The following is a 26,612-nucleotide window of genomic DNA, read 5'->3' on the forward strand; positions in this document are numbered from 1 at the left end:
AATGAGTATTAAGATGGATAAGCCCCCAGGGCCTGATGGAATTTACCTTAGGTTATTGAAGGAGGCAGGAGACGAGATTACTGGAGTCTTGACCAGTAACTTTGTATCCTCTCTAGCCACAGGAGAGGTCCTGGAGGACTGGCAAGTGGCTACAGAGAAAATCCTGGGAGCTATAGACCAGCAATTCTCACATCAGTTAGGGAATTTGCCGTAGAAAAATTTTAGGGATAGGACATATGAGCATTTGGAAACCCATGGCCTAATTAAGTAGAGCCAGCATAGCTTTGTGAGGGGTAGATTATCTCTTATCAACTGGATTAAGTTTTCTGATAAGGTGATGAAAGAGATTGATTGTAGGGCAGTGGATGTCGTCTACATGAATTTTAGTAAGGCATTTGACAAAGTCCCTTCAAATCTCCTAATCCAGAAAATTAAGATGCATGCATTCAGCAGCAAATTGCATGTCCAGACTCAGAACTGGCTTGCGCATAAAAGACAGAGGTTAGTAGTTGAAGGTACTTATTCGAGCTGAAGATCCGTAATTAACTGTGTTCCGCAGGGATCTGCGTCGGGACAACTCTGCTATTTGTGATGTAAATAAATGTCCTGGACAAAAATGTAGAATTGTGGGTTAGTGAGTTTATAGATGATACCAAGATTGGTGGAATTATGGTTAGTGTCAAAGACCTGCGAATATGGGCAGAGAAATGGCAGATGCAGTCTTAACCCAGATAACTGTGAGGTGGGACACCTCAGTAGGGCAAATGCAAGGAGACAGTGTACTATTAAGGACAGGATCCATAACAGTATTGCGGAGAAGAGAGTTCTTGGGATCCAAGTTCACGGCTTCTTGAAAGTGGCTACGCAGGTCATTGGTTGGTTAAGAAGGTTTATGGATTCCTACTTTTATTAGTTGAGACATTGAGTTCAAAAGTCAAGAGCTTTTGTTGCAACTTTATAAAACTCTGATTAGGCCATCTCTGAAGTATTGTACACATGCCCCACTGTAGGAAAAATGTTGAGGCTTTAGAGAGGATGTAGAGAGGTTTACCAGGATGCTGCCTGGCTTAGAGGGCACATGCTATCAGGAGAGGCTGGATATCTTGGGTTGTTTTCTCTGGAGCAGCAAAAGCTGAGGGGGGATCTGATAGAGTTTTATAAGATTGTCAGTGACATAGAGACAGGGAATATCTGTTTCCCAGGGTTGAAATGTCTAATAGCAGAGGAATGCATTAAAGGTGAGGGTGGCTCGGCCCAAGTGGGTTGAGAGGGGTAAGTTTTTTACTCAGAGAGTGGAGGATGCCTACTTGAATTAGGTAAGAAATGGAGGATCCCAACTTATTAATAAAGGATTCATTATTAGCTGTGAAACAGGAAGTATGCACTGGTATTATGCTAACAAGCTTTAGTCTGAAAACCAACTGAAAAGGAAGAAATGGAAATGAAACTTCCAACTTTCTCTAAACAGTTCCAGTGTATGGGCATCATAACACCGAATACACATTCTTACAAAAACTTTGAAAAGTAAAGCAGGTAAAGGTCATGTACAAGGAGCAATTGAAGGTGGAGGGAAAATATGCAATATTCCTCTCTGACTCCATGATATGTTACCATAATGAGCCTAGGACGACATACCAACAATAATAAATCTTTTCTGACCATCTTACATATGGTGAGCTCCATTCCACCTGAAATATGTCCAGCTTTATTTTGAAGTCCACTATTCCCCCAGAGAGAAAATGCATGACAGTCTAACATGGTTCCGATCTGATAAATTTAAACTCCTAACCACTTCTTCTCTCATCTACACAGCTGAATCAAATACTGACAGAAACATGATTTATTCTCTTTGTTTTATAAACAATAAGATCTTTACTTAATGTAGAGATTTTGTTAAGTAGAATGAGGAGAGGAACAGACTAACAGATGTATTTTTAAAGGAGCTGGTACACTAGCCCAAGATTCTATCTATAAATGTTTGTATTTTTCCATAACAATCCATTCCTTTCTGTGCTGAGGCTGTGCCGTCTGGTGCTAGACTCTCCCACTATTGGAAAAATTCTCTCCATTCCACTCTATCTAGTTTAACATTATCAATTTGCTACATTGTGGGCGAGTGTTCAAAGGTTCAGAGGTTTTAAAGGTTCATTTATTAAAGTATGTATGCATTCTGCTTCTCCAGTTAGCCATGAGACAAAGAAAACCATGAAGTCATTTCAAAGAGAAACAGCAAACGCACCCCATTCACACCAAAAAAGAATGGCAATGTGATCGTCAATCCCCCAAACCCCTCCACGCACACAGAACGCAGCAAGAACATCGGCCCCAAAAATCCCCTTGCCTCCACATAAAAAACTACCAAAAATGCAACATCGACCACAAATCCCCTTCTCCCGCACAAGAGTAACAGAAAAAGAATGGGTGTCATCAGAGAATATAAAAACCAGAAGCCTGAGAATGTCCACAGTTTATAGTCCAAATCCATAAATGCTGAACCTCGCTAACATCATTCGACATCATCGAAAGAGAGAGAGACGCCACTCGAATGCAGAGGCAGCCACCCTCCAGGCACTGCAATAGGCCGCACAGCCTTCTTCTCCAGCAGCAGAGTGATCCCATCAGTGATCAAAAGGCAGGTAGTCAGCACTAAGCCCACGCTCACCTTCTGTTCTCGCCTCAATGGTTTGATCTTCCTGGTCACTTTAATCGGCGAATAATAGAAGCTTTAAATGGAGTCAAACATCAGCTCGTGCCTTGCCTTGTAGTTTCTGCAGCTCGAGGCTCATGCTTGCTTCCTGGAACCTCCTCGGAGACAGCAAAGCACCAGATCACTGAATCAATTTCCAAACCGTAAATCGCAGGCTCTAACGATTCCAGGGAGCGTTGGGACCGCAGAAGCGTTAACGCAGGCGCCATTCTTGTCCAGAATGCTATGTACGAATTAACTGTGGGTCCTGTTTTATAACAATAACTATTTTTTATAAGTGTATAAATGATTTCAAAGCACTTGGGCTGGATGGGGGTGCTGTGAAAGAAATGTTAAAGACACTGAATAAATTCACCACAGTTAGTGAATAAACAACACTAAAATGCACAATGAAAGAGGATGCAAAAATGCTGCTTAGCAAAACTAGCGAGCATTTCAGTGGAGTTCAAAGTGCAAATGCAAACCCTGAAGAGAAACTGATCGGAGCTCAGTTTGATGTGGGACAGAGTGCGTGGCAGGAGTGCCCGACATAAGAAAAATAAACAAACCTAGGGTACAGATTGAGAGTGTAACAATTTTTAACTCTGTAGGCGCTGACTCAGGGAAGTAAGGGGTATGAGGCATCTGTAACCTGGCCTTGATGCCCTGAGTGGATCAACAGGAGTGGATCCCTTGTTCAGATCAACTGCACATTTCAGTCAAAATGTATGTCATAGCTATACATAGGAGTAGAATTAGGCCATTTGACCGATCGAGTCTGCTCCGCTATTCCATCACGGTTGATCCATTTCCCTCTCAGTCTCAATCTCCTGCCTTCTCCCCATATCCCTTCATCCCCTGACTAATCAAAAATCTATCAACCTCTGCCTTAAATATACACAATGACTTGGCCTCCACAGCTGCCTGTGGCAATGAATACCACAGATTCTCCACCCTCTGGCTAAAAAAATTCCTCATCAGCTCTGTTCTAAATGGTCATCCCTCCATTTCGAGCTGTGTCTTCAGATCTTATAGGAAACATTCTTTCCACATCCACTCTGTCTATGCCTTTCAATGTTCAATAGATTTCCCCATATTTTTGTAAATTCCAGTGAGTACAGGCCCAGATTGATCAAACACTCCTCATATGATAAGCCTTTCAATCCCAGAAACATTTTTGTGAATCCCTTTGAATATTCTCTAATGTTGGTCCATCCTTTCTTAGATAATGGACCCAAAACTGCTCACAATGCTCAAAGTAAGCCTCGACATTACATCCTTGCCTTTATATTCCAGTCCTCTTGAAATGAACGCTAATATTGCATTTGCCTTCCTCACCACTGACTTAATCTGTAAATTAACCTTTAGGGAACCCTGCCTCTTTAACACTACTTGCTCGTCCGCCAATCCTCATATTGTCTGCAAACTTGGCCAAAAAGCCATCAATTCCATCATCCAAATCATCGACACATATCTTAAAAAAAGAACACAACACAAACTGCTGTGGAACACCTCTAGTCACCTGCAGCCAACCAAAAAAAGAAACCCTTTTTTCCCCACTGTTTGCCTCCTGCTAATCATCAATGTTCTACCCATGTTGGAATCTTTCCTGTAATACTGTAAGCAGTCTCATGTGTAGCATCTGTCAAAGGCCTTCTGAAAATCCAACCACACGACATTCACTGATTCTCCTTTTTCTGTCCTGCTTGCTATTTCTTCAAATAATTTCAACGGTTTTGTTAGGCAAGATTTTCCCTTAACGAAACCATGATAACTTTGGCCTATTTTATCATTTGCCTCCAAGTATCCTGAAACCATATCCTTAACAATTGACTCCAACATCTTCCCTATCACTGAGGTCAGGCTAACTGGCCTATAATTTCCTTTGAAGTCCTGATGCAGTCTCAGCCCGAAATGTCGACTGTTTACTCTTTTCCACAGATGCTGCCTGGCCTGCTGAGCTCCTCCAACGTTTTGTGTTTAGTTCTTTGATTTCCAGCATCTGCAGATTTTCTCTTGTTTGTAATTTTCTTTCTTCTGCATTTTTCCCTTCTTGAAGAGTGGAGAGACATTTGCAATTTCTCAGTCCTCTGGAACCAGATCATAATCTGTTGATTCTTGAAGGACAATTACTAATGCCTCCACAATTTTTTCAGCTACCTCTTGTAGTCCATCTAGTCCGAATGATGTGCCTACCTTCAGACCTTTTAGTATCCCAAGCACCTTCTCCCTAGTAATGGCAACTACACTCACTTCTGCCCCCCTACACTCTTGAACTTCTGGCATACTGCTAGCATCTTCCACAATGAAGACTGATGCAAAATACCTATTCAGTTCTTCCATTATTTCCTTGTCCCCCATTACTAGCATCGTTTTTCATGGGTCCAATATCTACTCTCGCTTCTCCTTTATTGTTTATATATTTGAAGAAAATTTTTATATCATTGGCTAACTTACCTTTGTATTCCACCTTTTTCTTCTTTTCTAGTTGCCTTTTCAAATTGCCTTCGGGCCGATCGGTTTTTAAAAGTTTCCCAATTCTCTAAATTCTCACCAACCTTTGCTCTATTGCAATATATGCCCTCTCTTTGGTTCTTATGTTGGTTTAGACTCGCTTGACAGCCACGGTTCCATCATTAGGAAAGTTCTTTGGGATGTACCTATCCTGAGTCAAATTGTTCCCAGAAACTCTAGTTATTGCTGCTATGTTGTGATCCTTGCTAGTGTCTCCTTCCAATCAACTTTGGCCAGCTCCTCTCTCATGCTTCTTTAATTCCACTGAAATACTGATACATCTGACTCTTGCTTCACCCTCTCAAATTGCAGGGCAAATTCTATCACATTATGATCACTGGTCCCTAAGGGTCCATTTACTCTCTAATTAATTCCAGTTTGTTGCGCAGCGTTTAAGTGAGCTCAACCACGAGCTCCTCTAAAAGCCATCTTATAGGCATTCTGCAAATTCCCACCTTGGGACCCAGCACCAACCAGATTTTCCCTATCGACCTGCATATTTAAATCCACCATGACTATCATAACATTGTCCTTTGGATGCACATTTTCTACTCCCATTGTAATTTGTAGACCACATCTTTACTACTGTTTGGGGAGAGTCGGTATATAACTCCCATTAGATTTCTTTCACTCTTCCAGGTCCTTAGTTCTAACGATAACAATTCAACATCTTCTGATCCTGTGTAAGCTCTTTCTAATGATTTAGTTTCATTTCTAACCAACAGAGCCCCCTCTACCTACCTGTCTGTCCTTTAGATACAATGCGTATCCTCAGACATTAACCTCCCAGCTATAATCTTTCAGCTATGATTCAGTGATGCCCGCAACATTATTCACACCAGTCTGTAACTGTGCTATGTTCATCTATCCAATTGCGTATACCATGTGCATTCAAATAAATCACCTTCAGTCCTGTATTCACCCTTTTCAATTTTATCCTCCTTTTACGCTGCAACTTATCTGGTTGACTGCAATTTTGTCCAAACATCAGCTTGTCCTTGCTAGCCTCTCACTATACACTGCATCTGTTTGTAAACCAACTATCCCAACCTCAGCCCTATTACTCCAGTCCCCTTACCTCTGCTAAATTAATTTAAAACCTTCTCAAGCAGCTCTAGAAAATCTGCTCACAAGGATATTAGTCTCCTCAGATTCAGGAGTAGCCTGTTCCTTTTGTACAGATTGTACCAGAAGAGATCCCAATGATTCAAAGATTCAAAGTACATGTGCTTATCAAAGCATGCATGGAGCATACAACCCTAAAATTTGCCTTCCCCGCAGGCGGCCACAGAACAAAGAACTGTGGAACTAACCCATTTCTTGTGAAGGCACTCCATGTAGATGTGCTCAATGGTGTGGTGGTCTCTACCTGTGATGGACTGTCAGGGCTACTGGCAGTCTAGTAATTTTCTAAGGTAAGGACATATTCGGCACAACTTTGTGGGCCAAAGGGCCTGTATTGTGCTGTAGGTTTTCTATGTTTCTATGTTAAAGAAAAACATCAATTACCGCCCCTACCCCCACCCCTTGTGCAAAAAAATGTGCAATTGACACAGATTGTGCAATTGACACAGATTGTGCAATTGCAATCAACAAAAAGAATGAGCAAAATCACATTTCAGCTCAGTTCAAATCGGCAGACCACCTCCATTCAAAAATTGCCCAAATGTAGCAAAAGAGGAAGGACCGACCAGAACTAGTATGCATCATAAACCTGAATTAGAGTCCAAATCTATAAACTGTGGAAATTAAACCTTGCTCCAGCACCATCTTCTGACGGCATCCAGTAATCTAACCCCGGCTCCTGCACCAGTTCCTCAGATATGCATTTATCTGCCAGATGCTCCTATGCCTACCCTCGCTTGTGGCACAGGCAACAATTCAGAGGTTACTTCCCTGGCATCAGTGAACTCCACTACCCTCCATGTTACTCAACCAACTCATGAGGCGCTTCCTGCCCTCTTTTCATCCTTAGCCACCTGAGGTATCACAGAACTAAACTGGAAACAAGGCATCCTTCTTCCCCCGGGAATGCACATGATCACAGATATATCATGGGTTGCCGAATTCCTCAAATATGCCAGTCAGAACCAGTAATCACAGGTTGGATGATTTAGAATGAGCAGAGGGGAAATTCCTTTAAGCAAAGGTGTAATTCTGTATCAGAGGAAGTAACTGAGGCTGAATCATTACAGATATTCAAGAAAGAGTTTTGAATAGCAATGTTTAAATGGATTAGGGAATAAAGCAGAAAGAGGATTTTAAATTTGAATGATTAACCATGATCACTGAGTGGCAGTGTAAGCTCAGGTCCAAAACACTAACTCCTGCTCTTATATCATTAGTTCTATAAAAAAACTGCACTTATAGTATTATGTTCACATTCTCTCTAATTTATGGGACATGGGAGTTGTTGACAAACTAGAGTGTGACTTAAAGAAAATGAAAGGATATTCTAAGTAGATTAATAATTCAACCTGTCAAAAATCTGACCACTAAATTTAAACAGCACATTTCTCCACCACTGACAGATTCCAGCTGAATATTTAGCCCTAACCGAATCATGGGACAATTTACAGTGACCAATTAACCTACTAACGGGTACGTCTTTAGAAAGTGGGAGGAAAGCCACACATTTACAGGGTGGATATACAAACTCCTTGCTAATGGGGTTGGAACTGAACTCTGAACTCAAATGCCCCAAGCTGCGACAGTGTTGTTCCAACCGCTATGGTACCTCTTGCCTCTTACCCAAAACCTATGACTTTTACTTTTAGCTACAAGGAAAAGTTCCCTACCATCTACACTATCTTCCTTCCTCTTAATTTTTCACTTTAGTCTCCCCCTCACTACTCTACAGCCTCCCACTCTGTCCTCATCAATACTCATCTTAGTGAATCTCTTCTACACCCTCTGCAGTGCAATGATACATACTCTGGGTGTTTATCAATTCCAAGGCACCCTTCCTTCTCCTGCCCCTCAGTGTTACCATTCTCGCCACCCATTTCCCCACTCCTCCAAACAAACACCGAGTGGGAAAATATCACAGAAGCACTGTTAAATATTGGACGGGACACTGGCAGGAACCTCTGCTGCTCTCCAGAATCACTCATTCAGATCTATCTAAAGCTAGAGTTCCAATGTAATATCCCTCGATACTGCACTGAACTGTTAGCCGTGATTATTCGTGGAAAATGGAACTTGAAACAACAACCTGCTGAATGAAGAGTTGGAGAGCTCCTAACTGAACCATTGTTGACATCTGGATAAAGAATAGTGTCAGTATTTGCAATTAATGCTATGTGCCACATGAAGAATGAATGGGTTAAAATATTATAGGAATAAAGGAAAAAGGAAGTGAACGTAATGCTGCATTAAAAAGTTCCATCGGGCATGCAATGCCCTTTCCTCTTCAGAGCATTTCCTCACTTGATGGAGCAGTTAACATGAAGACAACCACTTTTGTTAAAGTTGTGAAAATATTCTCTGACCTTGCAATAATGTTGAGCATTTGGTGTGTTTCTGAATTTAGTTTGCCTCTATTAAGACAGGATTTTCTATTTTTGATACATAACAGAAACGTATTATTGCTTGCCACACGTTTATTCTTCCATGTTTCATGCCATTTCTGCATTGTTTCTGCAGGCATTTGATACTATTGATTATTTTCCTGTGAGTGGAATATGTTTGGGACTAGGCTTTGGTCACAGTTACTGCTGATAAGGATTTACAAATAAATGCCAAGAACATTTCTCTATCACTTAATCCGATCAATGGTAAGAGCACTTTGTGACAAAGTATCATGATGGAATTTGCTATGTAAAAGGAATTCAGTGGTACCTACTGCACTGCAAATTCAAACAGGTTAATATTGGGAGCAAAACTCCAATACAGCTTCACTTTATGTCCAGGTAACAAGAGATGAAGACTCATGAAATTTGCCCAAGTGTTGATATGGCATTCAAAAGAATAACATAATGCATGAACAGACGGCAGGCCAGAACCTGGGTATTATTGCAAAGAGTAGCTAAAGATTCAATGAGGTGAAAAAATAGGCAAATAAGATGAGTCAAAAAATGTAAAACATACACCATTGGTATCTGGTGTTTAAACACATCACTCTGATAGATGGGATTTCTTTGATTGGGTTCATTCAAGTCTCGGAAGCAGGGCTTACTCAATATTACAAATATACTACTTATACTAATGTGCCATATCATAATTTACATTTTTTTACTTGTTTAAAGGTGATCATGAGGCGTTCACTGCCTGAACATGACATAATCTTATGAATACTTCGAATAATATACAGTATATCCTTTGATGTTTCGTAACCCAAGTAGCTTTTCTGACAATTTTGGACTTAATTTCGATACCACAAATTTTCTGCCTCTAAATTTTCTAAACATGTGATTTGGAATAAAAGGGGGGGATTGTTAGATTTCACTGTTTAATTCTAATTGCCATTTGCTTTAACAATTAATTATCTGTTTGTATTTTAAGTAGCCTTTATATACATAATAGATTAATATGCCTCTAGGGGCTTTACAAAGTAGAATTCTGAAAGCTTCTCTGTACTTCATTAAATGAATGTTTTCTCATCAGTAGATTTTTTTCTGCAACATTGAATAAGTGTTTTCTAATTATGTACAGATTTGAATGGAATTTTTCTTATCTTTGGTTATAAAAGCGGTTGTTTTATGCCGGCCTCCATCTTTAGTTTCTCTCTCTTCTTCATGCAGTAGATTTCTGTCCCTGCTTGTTTCAACTCCCCTTTGTTCTACCCACTCTTAATAAAATGATTTTGAAGCAACAAGTTTTCTGCCTCGTTCCTGACATCATGAAGAAGAGAGAGAAACAAAAGAGGCAAAAAAACTCGTGGTATCTAAATTACATATAAAAGTATTTTTGAAAAAAAAACACCAAGATGTCAGCGCGACGCAGCTAATTATCTGTTATTTGTGAAGCGGGGTGCCGTGCGCAATCGTAATCAGATGAAAACCGGACGTTGGAGCACGGAGGAACATCTGAAAATCTCCAGGAAGACGTTCTTCATTGCTGCCGCTGCTGTGAGGTCTGGGACTCCGCTGGGAAGAACAGGCCCCCAGTCCTCGGGGTCGTGTTGCCAATGGCCGTTGGCGGGACCGTCTTAATACGCTCGGCAGAGGATGGTGCTCGGAGAAGCCGTGCCGGAGGGGATGGTCAGAGGCTCGGAGATTCGCTGGACTCTGATGGTCCGCTGCGATCAGGTCGCTTTCACTGTGTGCTGTGTCTGTGAGGCTGAGTCGGACGGCGTCATGGAAGTCCATAGCGGGGGTATTCCCTTCTGTTGGCGGCGTGAGATGACGAGTCTATTGGGACCCTGAGGACTTCTGGAAACTGTGTGGTGGTTTCTTTCGAACTTGTAGTCTTTTAACATCTTTGGACTATTTTTACTGTGCCCATGGTCTGTTGTTTTTATCAATTATGCTATTGTTTGCACTGTTGTAACTATATGTTGTAACTATCAGGTTTTGTGCAGGTCTTGTAGCTTTAGTTTTTGGTCTGTTTGTCTGGTGGGATTGGAGCTCCTTTCTGGGGAATGCGCTAAGATGGTAGAGCAATATTAATATGCAGCAGCCTCTCTGGACTGTGGATTGAGGATTGCCAAACGTTATGTAGATTTTCTGGTGTAGTCTATTTTGTCACGTGTTTTGTTGATACCATTCTGGAGGAACATTGTCTCATTTTTTAACTGCATTGCATTTGTGGTTTCTAGATGACAATAAATTGAATCTGAATCTGAATTTTTAAAAAAACCTACACAGGTTATGAAATATTAAAGGGTACATATTCTTCAAAGTATTCAGACGATAATGTCATGTTTGGGCAGTGAACTCTTAATGGACACCTTTAAACAGGTAAAAAGATGTAAATTATGATAAGGCACATTAGTATGAATAATACAATTCATAATATTGAGTAACTCCAGCTTCTGAGACTTGAATGAATCCAGTTAAAGAATTCTCATCCATCAGAATGATGTATTTGAGCTGCTCTTTGTGAATACGGTCAGACAAATTATATCTTCAGACTCACCAGGTACATAAGTACAACACTTGGTGTTTCTAATGCATATTCCCCCTCCCTTAACTGCTAAGAGAAGGTCTAATGCCATACGATTTTGAAGAACTATCTATACATGGCAACCAGTTCTGTTCTTGCCTTTCTTGAAGCTTTGCAGTGCCATTACATACCCCTTCTAAGGCTGCAACAACACTTTTAATCTCAATGTACTCCTTGTGACACCATAAAATAGGAATAAAATTAATACAAAATGATCTCTTTCTAAAGTGTTTTATTTACTTCTAGACTCAGGAAGCAAGGCTAAAGTGTGTGTATGTCTCAAGGCAGGAGAAGCGTACCCGAAATAGCACGATTCTAACCAATTATGTGGAAGGGAGGTGCAGGTTCCATTTCCATGCATAAAGTACATTTTATTCTATGAACTTAGACCATCTTTCGTGACTTCACATGATCTATATCAAATTGTAATTATTTCTGATTGTCAATAGTACAAATATTCTGAGTCATCTCAACTGGAACATTCTGAGTAGGGAAAATTGGCAAAAATATAACAAATCATACAAATTGATCCATATATTCTACCAGTCTGTTGTCACCGGTACACTCTTCTACGTAGTGGTGTGCTAGGACACAGAAACATAGAAAATAGGTGCAGGAGTAGACCATTCGGCCCTTCGAGCCTGCACTGCCATTCAGTATGATCATGGCTGATCATCCAACTCAGAACCCTGTACCTGCTTTCTCTACATACCCCCTGATCCCTTTCGCCACAAGTGCCATATCTAACTTCCTCTTATATATAGCCAATGAACCAGCCTCAACTGTTTCCTGTGGCAGAGAATTCCACAGATACACCACTCTCTGTGTGAAGAAGTTTTTCCTCATCTCAGTCCTAAAAGGCTTCCCCTTTATCCTTAAACTGTGACTCCTCATTCTGGACTTCCCCAACATCGGAAACAATCTTCCTGCATCTAGCCTGTCCAATCCCTTTAGAATTTTATACGTTTCAATACGATCCCCCTTCAATCTTCTAAATTCCAGTGAGTATAAGCCTAGTCGATCCAGTCTTTCTTCATATGAAAGTCCTGCTATCCCAGGAATCAATCTGGTGAACCTTCTCTGTACTCTCTCTATGGCAAGAATGTCTTTCCTCAGATTAGGGGACCAAAACTGCAAACAATATTCTAGGTGCGGTCTCACCAAGGCCTTGTACAACTGCAGTAGAATCTCCCTGCTCCTGTACTCAAATCCTTTTGCTATGAATGCCAACATACCATTTGCCTTTTTCACACCTGCTGTACCTGCATGCCCACCTTCAATGACTGGTGTACAATGACACCCAGGTCTCGTTGCACCTCCCCTTTTCCTAATCGGCCACCGTTCAGATAATAATCTGTTTTCCTGTTCTTGCAGCCAAAGTGGATAACCTCACATTTATCCACATTAAATTGCATTTACAATGAATTTGCCCACTCACCTAACCTATCCAAGTCACCCTGCATCCTCTTAGCATCCTCCTCACAGCTAACACTGCCGCCCAGCTTCATGTCATCCGTAAACTTGGAGATGCTGCATTTAATTCTCTCGTCTAAATCATTAATATATATTGTAAACAACTGAGGTCCCAGCACTGAGCCTTGCGGTATCCCACTAGTCACCACCTGCCAATCTAAAAAGGTCCCGTTTACTCCCACTCTTTGCTTCCTGTCTGCCAAACAATTCTCTATCCACATCAATACCATACCCCAATACCGTGTGCTTTAAGTTTGCACGCTAATCTCCTGTGTGGGACCTTGTCAAAAGCCCTTTGAAAATCTAAATATACCACATCCACTGGTTCTCCCCTATCCACTCTACTAGTTACATTTTCAAAAAATTCTGTAAGATTTGTCAGACATGATTTTCCTTTCACAAATCCATGCTGACTTTGTCCGATGATTTCACCTCTTTCCAAATGTGCTGTTATCACATCTTTGATAACCGACTCTAGCATTTTCCCCACCACCGATGTCAGACTAACTGGTCTATAATTCCCCGGTTTTTCTCTCCCTCCTTTTTTAAAAAGTGGGGTTACATTAGCCACCCTCCAATCCTCAGGAACTAATCCAGAATCTAAGGAGTTTTGAAAAATTATCATTAATGCATCCACTATTTCTTGGGCTACTTCCTTAAGCACTCTGGGATGCAGACCATCTGGCCCTGGGGATTTATCTGCCTTTAATCCCTTCAATTTACCTAACACCACTTCCCTACTAACATGTATTTCCCTCAGTTCCTCCATCTCACTAGACCCTCGGTCCTTTACTATTTCCGGAAGATTATTTATGTCCTCCTTAGTGAAGACAGAACCAAAGTAGTTATTCAAAGTAGGTTTGCCATGACTTTGTTCCCTATGATCAATTCACCTGTTTCTGACTGTAAGGGACCTACATTTGTCTTGACCAATCTTTTTCTTTTCAAGTATCTATAATCTGAATTTCTCCCAGTCCTCAGGTGTGCCGCTTTTTTTTTTGCTAATTTATATGTTTCTTCTTTGGACTTGATACTATCCCTAATTTTCCTTGTCAGCCATGGGTGCACTACCTTCCCTGGTTTATTCTTTTGCCAAACTGGGATGAACAAATGTTGTAGTTCATCCATGCGATCTTTAAATGCTTGCCATTGCATGCCCACCGTCAACCCTTTAAGTATCATTTGCCAGTCTATCTTAGCTAATTGACGTCTCATACCTTCAAAGTTACCTTTGTTTCTGAATTAATTATGTCACTCTCCATCTTAATGAAGAATTCCAAAATATTATGGTTACTCTTACCCAAGGGGCCTCGCACGACAAGATTGCTAACTAACCCTTCCTCATTGTTCAATACCCAATCTAGAATGGCCTGCTCTCTAGTTGGTTCCTTGACATGTTGGTTCAGATAACCATCCCGCATACACTCCAAGAAATCCTCTTCCTCAGCACCCTTACCAATTTGGTTCATCCAATCTATATGTAGACTGAAGTCACCCATTATAACTACTGTTCCTTTATTGCACACATTTCTAATTTCCTGTTTAATGCCATCCCCAACCTCACTACGACTGTTAGGTGGCCTGTACACAACTCCCACCAACGTTTTCTGCCCCTTAGTGTTATGTAGCTCTACCCATATGGATTCCACATCCTCCAGGCTAATGTCCTTCCTTTCTATTGCGTTAATCTCCTCTCTAACCAGCAATGCTACCCCACCTCCTTTTCTTTCCTGTCTATCCCTCCTGAATATTGAATATCCCTGAATGTTGAGCTCCCATCCTTGGTCACCCTGGAGCCATGTCTCTGTGATCCCAACTATATCATATTCATTAATAACTATCTGCACATTCAATTCATCCACCTTGTTACGAATGCTCCTCACATTGACACACAAAGCCTTCAGGCTTGTTTTTACAACACTCTTAGCCCTTATACAATTATGTTGAAAAGTGGCTCTTTTTGCTTTTTGCCCTGGATTTGCCTGCCTGCCACTTTTACTTTTCACCTTACTACTTTTTGCTTCTACCCTCATTTTACACCCCTCTGTCTCTCTGCACTTGTTCCCATTCCCCTGCCACATTAGTTTAAAGCCTCCTGAACAGCAGTAGCAAATGCTCCCCCTAGGACATTGGTTCCAGTCCAGCCCAGGTGCAGACTGTCCTGTTTATACCGGTCCCACCTCCCCCAGAACTGGTTCCAATGCCCTAGAAATTTGAATTCCCCCCCCCCTGCACCATTTTTCAAGCCACGTATTCAACTGAAATATCCTCCTATTTCTACTCTGACTAGCACGTGGCACTGGTATTAATCCAGAGATTATTACCTTTGTGGTCCTACTTTTTAGTTTATCTCCTAACTCCCTAAATTCACCTTGTAGGACCTCATCCCATTTTTTACCTATATTGTTGGTACCTATGTGCACCACGACCACTGGCTGTTCACCCTCCCATTCCAGAATGTCCTGCAGCCGCTCAGAGACATCCTTGACCCTTGCACCAGGGAGGCAACATGCCATCCTGGAGTCTCATTTGCGGCTGCAGAAACGTCTATCTATTCCCCTTACAATCAAATCCCCTATCACTACAGCTCTCCCACTCCTTTTCCTTCCCTCCTGTGCCGCAGAGCCACCCATGGTGCAAAGAACTCGGCTGCTGCTGCCTTCCCCTGATGAGACATCTCCCCCAACAGTATCCAAAACAGTACATCTGTTTAGGAGGGAGATGAACCCAGGGAACTCCTGCACTACCTGCCTACTGCTACGCTGTCTAGTGGCATCAAGGACATTGCCATCAACACAGGTAATGGCAACAGGCTCAATAAGCTGATTAGAAACTGGACCCACTGGAGGCTGTGGCAGAACAAAGAACCCTACAGAAAATCCTGGCAATTCTGGACAAGGTTTCTCACCCTCTGCATGTTGCCTTGGCTGAACAGAGGAGCACTCATAGTAACAGACTAAGACAACTGCGCTGCTCCAAAGAGCACCTACTGAGGTCATTCTTACCCTCGGCCATTAGGCTCTGTAATGAGTCAACCTATAGCCGGGAAAGTGATGACCCCCTCCGGTTAGACTGTTTGTGGTAACTTATTCTTTATCCTTTCTACTTCTCTTCTAATATTTATGTCTGTCGACTTGTAATACTACTGTGACTCTGTAATTTCCTTTCGGATCAATAAAGCATCCATCTAACTAATATCAGAATAAACTTCATATTGTCCAGTATTTGCCGACTTGTTTGAAATCTTCTGGTTAATTAGTGACTTGCTCCCTGTAGCCCTGCAGCATAGGTACTGTGACAGAGGTTACTAGCACATTAACTACAGCACCTGTCTTCATCATTTTAGCTCACTTACAGTGGCTGGTGTACGGCCACTTACTTTTACCTCAACTTTCACCACTGAGTTGGTAATTAACGGCACTTGATCAGGACCTTCCTGACCAGCTTGCAGTGGTTCCTCATGCGTTTTTTTCGTCAGGACCCACTCACCAGAAATCAGGATGCACTGTCCCTCTGTTGGTCTTCCCAGGAGGCAGAAACCTGTTGAGATGCAGACTGTACACCTTTAATCTTTTTTTTATATAACTCAGGTCCTTTAAGTTGTGTTCATTATTAGGGATAGTGCAGGGGATAGTCCAGTATGGAGGATCCTCAATTGAATTCTTTTGACAACACTGCTTGTACACTCCTCCTATGTAGGAGTGGCTAACTGAGTGGCATAGGAACAACAGTACATTGACAGCTAATCCTAGATCTCCTCTTCTTGGAAATTAAAGAATAACTAGATATGTGCTTCTTGTCCACGTAACTGCTTTGTCATTATAATCATTGAAGTTGAGTGATTTCATTTACTTTGACCATAGCACGTAACTTATACTCTTTACATAAACATAAAAACGAATTCCAATATTATAACACTTTCTATTTGTTTTTAGCACCCTCTCACTTTCTTTGTATATCAAAAAAGAACTGCCAAAGTATAACTGTCTCCTTGTTTTTAGCAGCCTCTCACCAATTCCTTTTTCCAGGAACAATCTCGTTTTGTGAAATGTTTTTAACATTAGAACTCCTTTCTTTAAAAAAAAATTAACTGTCATGGCAGACTACCTGAACACTTCAGCAAAGTGAAAGGATTATTCTGCCTCCTTAGTCACTTGCCCAAAGCTATTAGGCTGTATATCTCTGTGGTGGGACAGATAAATTATCTGATTTGGTATAGGTTCCTGCAGATGTTGGAGTGGATGAGATTCTTGAACAGGTGTGTCTGCCTCACATAAGTGGTTCTCCCCATAAGGATCAGGCCACATTATTTCTTTCTCTACCTTTCACGGGCCTTGAAGGTGAATGAGTACACACCTGTTCCGCCTGATGTTCTGATCACAAACAATCGTGGTGCGTGCTGCCAACCTATTGTTCCATTGGTGAATTGGTCTGAAACACAAAGAACTTCACCTCTCCAGAGCAAAATTTTAGCTCTGTGCCTGAGATCTTGTTCTCAGTCTCCGGCCCATTGACAGCTCTGACGTAGCCACGCGCAAGAGGAGTGCAGCATCAGGATAGCAGTAAGAGGAAGCAGGAAGAGCCTTTTGCCTTCAGTAGGAGACTCTTAACAGTCTGCACTGTTCCTTCCGCTTCTCCATTTATCTGTAAGTGCCATGAACTGCCTGTCTGGTGTTTGAACTCATGGCTTTGAATTCTGAGCAGCTGAACTGTTGCCTGACACAAGTGTCTCTGGTACTCCATGGTAAGTGAATACAGCTGCTGAGGATGTCGAGGACAAGTTGGACAGCTCAACTTTCCACGAATAGTAATCCACAGTGAATAGATATTTGCCTCTTTTCAGCACAAAAGTATCTGTGCCTGCAATTTAATGGCGCCTTAAGTTTTTACAGACCTGGGTGACTTCTTCAAGCTTATTCTCAAATCAGTTTAAATCTTCTGTTCTCATGTCTTTTACTTCTTTTTCAAAGTGGTTGGGGTCCTGTCAGAGTCCATGATCTGCAGCTGTACTCAAACTATGTTTTTTATGCACGGTGGGTTCTCACTCTTTGGAACCTGCTGAGTGGCCTGTGTTTCGGGATCTATAAGAGCAGGCTGGAAGATGTGCACCTCGGGGGTAGGGCCCTGTGTGTCCCTGTGAATGACCCAGTTCTTCACTAATGTCACAGGCTAAAGCATCGCGGGAGATAGAAACTTGAAACAGCAGGCGTGGGTGCACTCAGCCGATCTCTATTTCTCTCTCTATGGTGAGAAATTCTACTGAGTCTTGAGATGGGGGAAGTCCTTGGAGTAAGCGACTCTGCAGACAATAACATCAAAACAGCAAGCTGTTGCACTGTGGCAGGAAAATATCTCTCTCACCCTTGTTAGTGAGAGGTGGGGCCTGACATTAAATCGAACCATTGAACCAATTTTCCATGGAACGTCTGGAAGTTCTGTGGGACAGAGAGGCTCAGCATGATTTTTGTGCTGTTTTCTGCTTGCTTCACATAATCTCCCAGCTCTGTGCTCAGACCAGGCCACCACACAGATTGCTTTGCTCTTAGATGATATTTTTCGATCCCTTGATGTTCTTGGTGGATTTGATTCTGGCATGCATAGAAGCAGGAATGACGAGTCTGGAGCAAACCATCAAGAATAGTGAGCGTGTCACTTTCAAGCCGGTCAGGTCAGAGTTTGTGAGCTCCTTTTGGAATAGCTGGCCATCCATGCTCCATGCTCACAACCCATTGTATGACCTGGCTGCAGATTTGGTCCTTTTTCAACTCAGTACGAATTTCGTCCAGTTTACTCTGCCTTGCAGGAAAGCTTTCACGTACTGTACCTGAGTTAAGTAGATGCTGGCATCTTCCAGCTTCTGTCCACTCACTTTTGCATGACATTCTCCACAGAATGTCTGCTATTGTGTGTAATATGCTGGGGACATTTTCAATGTCATAACAGTTTTGCTTGAGCCTGTTGCTGAATCTTTGCAGACGTGGAGGTAAGTCATCCAAGTGTTTTGAGCTGATGAGGCTGACTAGTGGCTTGTAGCCAGTTTCAAGTAGAAATTTAGAGCCTATCAAGTAGCAGATGAAGCGTTCACAAACCCACATGAGAGCCAATGTCTCTTTTTCGATTTGGAGATAATGCTAAAATGCTCTTGATGCATATGCTAGCGGTTTCCTCTGCAGTATTGCATGAGCACTCCCCCTAGGCCAAAGGAAGAAGCATTTGCTGAAACCTTTGTTGCTTTGTTCAGATCAAAGTACACTAATGTTGGCAGAGGGGAAAGCTTGGCTTTGAGTGATGATGTTGTATCCCAGGTCCAAACATTTCTCTGAGAGAGGAGGTCATTTAGTGGCTTTGTTTTCACTGCCAAAGCTGGAATGAACTTCCTTGACTGGTGTACCATGCCAAGAAAACAATGGATTTTTGAAATTTGGAGGTAGCTGTAACATCTGCTCCAGTGTTCATCTTCAATGTCACTGCCTCATTTCGCAACTGAACCATAGGACATCAGTCTTGTCCATCTGAATCTAGAGCCTCAAGCAAAACTCTCTTTTCACCTGAATCACAGTCTTCTTTGCCCTGCTGAAGAACTGATTTTGAATGACGCTGGTTTTTATAATGGCCAACTCTATGGCATTGGTGGCATTTCCCTTATTTTGCTGGACAGAGCTCTTTTACATGGAATGAAGACTTTCTGCATCTCCTGCAGTTGGAGATTTTATCTGCTCTTTGTTTCTCTTGACTGTTTTGCTTGAGCTCATCTTTCCTGTCACCTCTTTCTGTAGTCCTTCTGACTGCACCTTGTTTGTATCCTTCTTTTTGTGCAGCTTCTAACTTTACGTCAGCTTCATCTTTCAGCTCTGCATTTTTCTCACAAACATTCTCACTCGGTCTGGCAATAGAAATAGTTTTCTCCCATGCGAGATTTGCTGCAACTGATGTCTCCCTGACAATTTGGTGTCTAGTAGACCGACAACAATGCTATCTATAATGAGCTCACTCCTCCTCTCAGATTTCCATATGCACAGTTCCTGACAAGGTGTACAGTGCTATGATGAAGTTATTGACAGTTTCATCTGGCTCCTGCTTTCTGGAGTGAACTTTACCCTTTCCTATATCACATTTCACTTTACTGTGAAATATTCTTTCAATTTCTCCTGCACTGTTTTGTACTAATTTTTCTGAGCATCTGTTGGTCCCAATCCGCCCATGATGCCATCTGCTTTGTCACTAATGCACTATATCAGTGTGATTACTTGATGCTCTTCTGAAGCCGGCTCTCAACCCAAAATCTTTCAAAGTATCTGAGTAATCTCTCAAAGAGAAATAAAATGTCCCAGGAGTTTTAATTATGTAAGTAGATACAGGTACTGCAGTTATTTGCTTCATTGTCCTGTATGTTTATTATTTTAATTATTTGGACTACAGAAGACTTCTTTTCTCTCCCTGAGAGTTTGACTGACTTCTCTGCTGTGGCTGTGTCTCTGTGCACTTCCCCAGGCTAGTGGCCCACAGATTATTAAGTTGCATCCACTTTAGGTTGCAGCTGGAAGGCTAGCAATTGGCTCCTTCTCAACTCAAGCCTCATACCATTAGCAACTAGTATAGGCAGTTCAGTTTGGCAGGTCTTTAGAAATTTTTCCAACTTATGTGTGAAGCAGAACAGTTTGACTAAATTCTATTTTGTTGGGGACCTCACTTGGCCTGTAACATGAATATTTCCATTTCTGAAGGCCAATGTGCAAACAGCTTCTTTACAACCCTATCAACCAGTGATGTCACTTGCTTTTTTTTTGAAAACTTTTTTATTGCATTTTTAGGTAGTTACAAAATGAAGTATGGAAAAAAATGTATATAACCCTTCCCCCCCTCCCCTTAACCCCTCCCCCCTAACTGCCCTATAGAAAAAAAAGAAAAAGAGTAAAAAAAAGAAAGAAAGAGTGCCTGGTTGTTGGAAGATCTCCACATGCTCCATGGAATTTGTAATAACTTTAATATGTATATTTATTTCTTTCCCCAAATAACCAATTGTTTCATCTTCAGAACATCTATAGATTTAATCCTGTCTTTTGTAAATAAGGGCTCCAAATTTTCAGAAATGTTTCATATTTATCTCTTAAATTATAAGTAATTTTTTCTAATGGAATACAACCATAGATTTCTTTCTTCCAAGAGTCTATACTTAAATATGTATCCGATTTCCAAGTAACTGCAATAGCTTTTTTGGCTACTGCCAGTGCAATTTTTATAAATTTTTTCTGGTATTTATTTAGTTTGAGTTTTGGTTTTATCCCTTCAATATCACCTAATAAGAGTAATATTGGATTATGAGGAAATTGTGTTCCTGTAATTTGTTCCAGTAAAAGTCTTAAATTTGTCCAAAAAGGTTGAATTTTAGAACAAGACCATGTAGAATGTAAAAAAGTACCAGTTTCCTGGTTACATCGGAAACACTGATCCGATAAGTTTGGATTTAATTTATTTATTTTTTGTGGTGTAATATATAATTGATGTAGAAAATTATACTGCACTAATCTTAACCGAACATTTATTGTATTTGTCATACTATCATGACATAGTCTTGACCAATTTGTTTCTTCAATTTTAATATTCAAATCACTTTCCCATTCTTGTCGTGACTTAGGGACTCCTTGTTTAATTGCCTGTTTTTGAATCAAATTATACATACAAGATATAAATTTTTTAATATTTCCTTTTTGAATTAAAATTTCTATTTCATTGTTTCAGCAATAACATTGTTTGACCTAATTTTTCTCTTAAATAAGCTCTTAATTGAAAGTAACAAAATAAAGTGTAATTTGATACTTTATATTTATTCTTTAATTGAGCAAATGACATTAATATACCTCCTTCAAAACAATTCCCTATATATCTAATCCCTTTTTGAATCCAATTATATAAAAGTTGATTGTCCATTGTGAAAGGAATAAGTCTATTTTGAATTAAAGATCTCTTTGCTAATAAAGATTTTTTTGTCTCATCATCAACATTTATCTTATTCCATAAATCAATCAAATGTTTTAATATAGGAGATTCTTTCTTTTCCCGTATCCATTTAGATTCCCATTTGTATATAAAATCTTCTGGTACGTTTTCTCCTATTTTATCTAGTTCTATTCTAACCCATGCCGGTTTATCTTTCTCGAAAAAAGATGCAATAAATCTAAGTTGATTTACTTTATAATAATTCTTAAAATTTGGAAGTTGTAATACTCCTAGATCAAATTTCCATGTCAATTTTTCCAACGATATTCTTGACATCTTACCTTTCCAGAGAAATTTCCTCACATATTTGTTTAACTCTTGAAAAAACTTCTGGGGTAATTGTATTGGTAATGATTGAAATAAATATTGTAGTCTAGGGAATATATTCATTTTTATAGTATTTACTCTACCTACTAATGTTATTGGTAATGCCATCCATTTATCAAGATCTTCCTGAATTTTTTTCAAAAGTGGTAAATAATTTAATTTGTATAAGTTTTTTATGTCATTATCAACTCTTATACCTAAATATTTTATACCTTTTGCTGGCCATCTAAATTGAGTTATTAATTGACATTGATTATAATCTCCTTTAGTAAGAGGTAAAATTTCACTTTTATCCCAATTTATTTTATAACCCGATATTTTCCTATATTCTTCTAATCTATAAGATAATTTGCGTAGTGAATGTAATGGATCTGTTAAATAAAGTAGAACATCATCAGCAAATAAGTTAATCTTGTATTCTTCCTGATTAACTCTAAAACCTTTAATATCTGGGTCCATTCTAATTAATTCAGCTAATGGTTCTATCGCCAACATGAATAAAGCAGGTGATAATGGACAACCTTGCCTAGTTGACCTTTTCAGCTGAAGTGGTGTTGAAATTTGACCATTTGTCACTACTTTTGCTTTGGGATTAGTATTTAAGGTTTTAATCCATTTTATAAATGATGTTCCTAATCCATATTTTTCCAATACCTTAAATAAAAAATCCCATTCCAATCTATCAAATGCTTTTTCTGTATCTAAAGCAACTGCCACACTCATTTCCTCCCTCTTTTGCGCTAAATGGATTATACTAAATAACCGGGTTACATTATCTGCCGATTGTCTATTTTTGATAAATCCTGTTTGATCCATATGCACTAATTTTGGTAAGCATTTAGATAATCTATTAGATAAGATTTTTGCTATTATTTTATAATCTGTGTTTAATAAAGAAATAGGTCTATATGATGCTGGTTTTAAAAGGTCTATCTTTTTTTGGCAATACTATTAAAATAGCTGTTGAAAAAGATTCTGGAAATTTATGCGTTCTTTCCGCTTGATATATTAACTCCATAAAAGGAGGAATTAATAAATCTTTAAACTTTTTATAAAATTCAGGTGGAAAACCATCTTCTCCTGGAGATTTATTACTTTGAAGTGATCCCAAAGCTTCCTCAACTTCCTTCAATGTAAAAAGCATACCTAATCCCTTCTGTTCTTCTGTATTTAATTTTGGAAGAGTTATTTGTGATAAAAATTCTTCTATCTTAACATCATCATTCTTTGCTTCTGATTTATACAACTCAGAATAAAAATTCTTAAAAGCCTCATTAATTTCTAGAGGCTTATAAGTAATTTCATTCACTTTTGTTCGAATTGCATTTATTGTTTTGGAAATCTGATCTGTTTTTAACTGCCATGCAAGAACTTTATGTGATCTTTCACCTAGTTCATAATATCTCTGTTTAGTTCTCATAATTGCTTTTTCTGTTTGATATGTCTGGAGTGTATTATATTTTAACTTCTTGTTAATAAGTTGTCTTTGTTTTTCTTCTGTCATATTTCTTTGAGATTCTTTTTCTAATTTTATAATCTCTTTTTCCAATTGATCTATTTCTATCATATATTCTTAATTTTAGAAGTATAACTTATTATCTGGCCTCTCAAATATGCTTTCATTGCTTCCCACAATATAAATTTATCATCAACTGAATGTAAATTTGTATCTAAAAAGAACTGAATCTGCTTTTTCATAAAATCACAAAAATCTTGACTTTTTAGTAGAATTGAATTAAATCATCTATAAATTGATTCCTCTTTATCTATCATTATCATTGTCATTATTAAAGGAGAGTGATCAGACAATATTCTTGCTTTATATTCCACATTTTTCACTCTATCTTGAGTATTTGTTGATAATAGGAAAGAATCTATCCTTGAGTATGTTCTATGTCTATTTGAACAGAATGAATAATCCCTTTCTTTTGGATTGATTCTTCTCCATATATCAATCAAATTTAAATCTTTCATCAATGATAGAGTTAATTTTGCTACTTTTGATTTTGTAATAGCCTTTGTTGATCTATCTAAAACTGGATCTAAACAAAAATTAAAATCTCCACCTATTAATATTTTATCATGTGCATTAGCCAAATTCAAAAAGACGTCCTATATAAATTTTACATCATTTTCATTTGGTGCATAAATATTCATAAGAGTCCATAGTTCTGAAAAAATTTGACAATGTATAATTAAATATCTTCCTGCCAAATCAGTTAATACATTTTGTATTTTAATTGGTAAATTTTTATTAACCAAAATTGCAACTCCTCTCGCCTTTGAGTTAAATGAAGCTGCGATAACATTTCCAACCCAGTCTCTTTTTAATTTCTGATGTTCTATATCCATTAAATGAGTTTCTTGTAAGAAAGCTATATCTATTTTCATTTTTTTAATATATGTTAAAATTCTTTTTCTTTTTATTGGTCCATTAAGCCCATTAACATTAAAACTTAAGAAATTCAATAGATTAGTCATTATTTTTAATTATGTTACTCCAATCTATAATAATACCTAATCTTTCAACTTTCATTGTATCCTGGGAAATCTTTTTAGAAGTCTCCATGTTGCTATGTGTGTCCCCACCAATCATCCAGGCAAAAGAATAGAAGAAAAATAGAAAATAAAGAAAAAAACAAAATACCCCCCTACTAATGCTGTGAAAGAAAAAAAACACAACATTACCCCCCTCTGTTGTACGGGTCATGGCAATCGCCATGATTACACACGTGAATCCCGTAGTAACCGATTCAAAGCTCCCCAGCCCCCCCGCAACATAAAAAGTATATATATAAAAAAAACATACTATTCTGTTATTATTTCTAAAATTTTACTTTTCTCCCTTATATCATCCTTAAATGTCCATCAGTTCCATTCGCTATCTCTGTCTTCATCTTTAACCATTATATTTAAAAGTGTCTACGTTTAATTAGCAAAGAGATGGGAGTTTTTGTGCGAACACCTCCGCTTCTCGATAATCAGGAAAAAATCTTTTTCCCTCTTCCAAAAAAATTATCAGTGTTGCTGGGTGACGCATTAAAAACTTATAACCTTTTTTCCATAAAACATTTTTAGCTGGATTGAATTCTTTCTTTCTCTTCAAAAGGTTATAACTTATATCAGGATAAAAAAGAACTGGTTTCTCTGCTATCATCAATGGACCTTTTCTTCTTTTAGCACCTTGGGCAGCTGCCTTCAAAATCTTTTCTTTATCCTGGTATCTTAAACATCTTATCAAAATTGATCGCGGATTTTGATCATCTTGAGATCTTGGTCTTAAGGCTCTGTGCACCATTTCAATCTCAATTGAAGTTTCTTCTTCCATTTCCAATTTTTCAGGAATCCATTTTTGAAAAAAATTTATTGGGTCTTCTCCTTCGGTACCTTCTTTAAGTCCAACAATTTTAATATTGTTGCGTCTACTAAAATTTTCGAGCTTATCAATTTTTCCCACGAGTTGTTTTCTTTCTGATGTCCAGGCATCATTATCATCTTCCATCTTCTTCATTCTTCCATCCATTTCTTCCACTTTGACTTCCAAATCTGTAATTTTCTTTTCCATTTTTTCCTGTTTCTTTATCATTTTATCAAACATAGCCTTCATTTTTGTTATTTTTTCTTTAATTACTTTTAATGCATTTAATTTTTCTAATTTATGCATTATTTGCCTCAAAGTCTTTTTTGTATTTTCAGAGGAACCTTCATCTCCATCTTCGTCTGATTTTTCCAGAGAGTCCGTCTCTCTCTCTGAGACTCACTTTCACTGTCGATTTCAGTCGTTGCTGGGTTTTGTAGTTCTGGTTGCACTCGTTTGCGCATGCTCGTTCCTTTACGCATGCGCAGTTCTCGTTGATCCTTTCCTTTAGAAATGGCCGATGCTGCCGCGGTCTCCTGTTCTGTTTCACTGGTGGTGTGTTGTACCTGAGTCCGCGGTTCTTCGGTAGAAGTAGGCCTTGATTCTGTTCCAACTTGAGCGGTCTTCGCGGAAGTTGTTTTCTTCATCCTCTGTTTATGAGGCATAGCTTAAAACAATCCAGAGTAGTTTATGAGTAACCTTAAAAAAGTATTGATTGACTTTTCTTCACTTAAACATTAATTTATTAACTTTTTTATGGGAGGGCTGAGTTCCAGCGTCTCGATCCTACGTCATCACGTGACGTCCCCTGATGTCACTTTCTATGAATTATGTAGTGTAGGCCTCCGTCAGTCTCGATAGACCATGGATTTGTTTCTTGGAAAGTTTCCAGTGTGCAAGCCAGGGCAAGATTGTGTTTTTATGGAAGACCGGCAGTTGTCCAAGCTGCAAGTCCCTCCTCTCCAAGCCACCAATGTTGTCCAATGGAAGGGCTTTAGGATCCATACAGTCTGGCACCGGTGTCATCGCAGAGCAATGTGTGGTTAAGTGCCTTGCTCAAGGACATCCATGCAGCCTCAGCCAAGGCTCAAACTAGCGACCTTCAGATCACTAGACGAATGCCTTAACCACTTGGCCACGCGCCAACACCTA

The 26,612-nt window shown here is 39.4% G+C and overlaps 1 protein-coding gene across 4 annotated transcripts in view; it reads left to right on the forward strand.

The window, feature by feature from the left end:
- LOC132383183 (transcription factor MafK-like) overlaps positions 1-26,612 on the forward strand; it is a 105,769-nt gene that overhangs the window by 69,686 nt on the left and 9,471 nt on the right. Inside the window, exons 5-6 of one of the 4 annotated variants that reach the window (XR_009508565.1) lie at positions 8,846-8,976; positions 10,168-11,470. The exons of 2 other annotated variants lie outside the window; for them this stretch is intronic. The gene's annotated coding sequence lies outside the window, so the exon portion shown is untranslated. Of the gene's footprint in view, positions 1-8,845; positions 8,977-10,167; positions 11,471-26,612 lie in introns of those variants that run through there. One more of the 4 variants, XR_009508563.1, reaches the window with a different exon arrangement.

Source organism: Hypanus sabinus, chromosome 29 (genome assembly GCF_030144855.1).
Source record: "Hypanus sabinus isolate sHypSab1 chromosome 29, sHypSab1.hap1, whole genome shotgun sequence".
Taxonomy (NCBI): domain Eukaryota; kingdom Metazoa; phylum Chordata; class Chondrichthyes; order Myliobatiformes; family Dasyatidae; genus Hypanus; species Hypanus sabinus.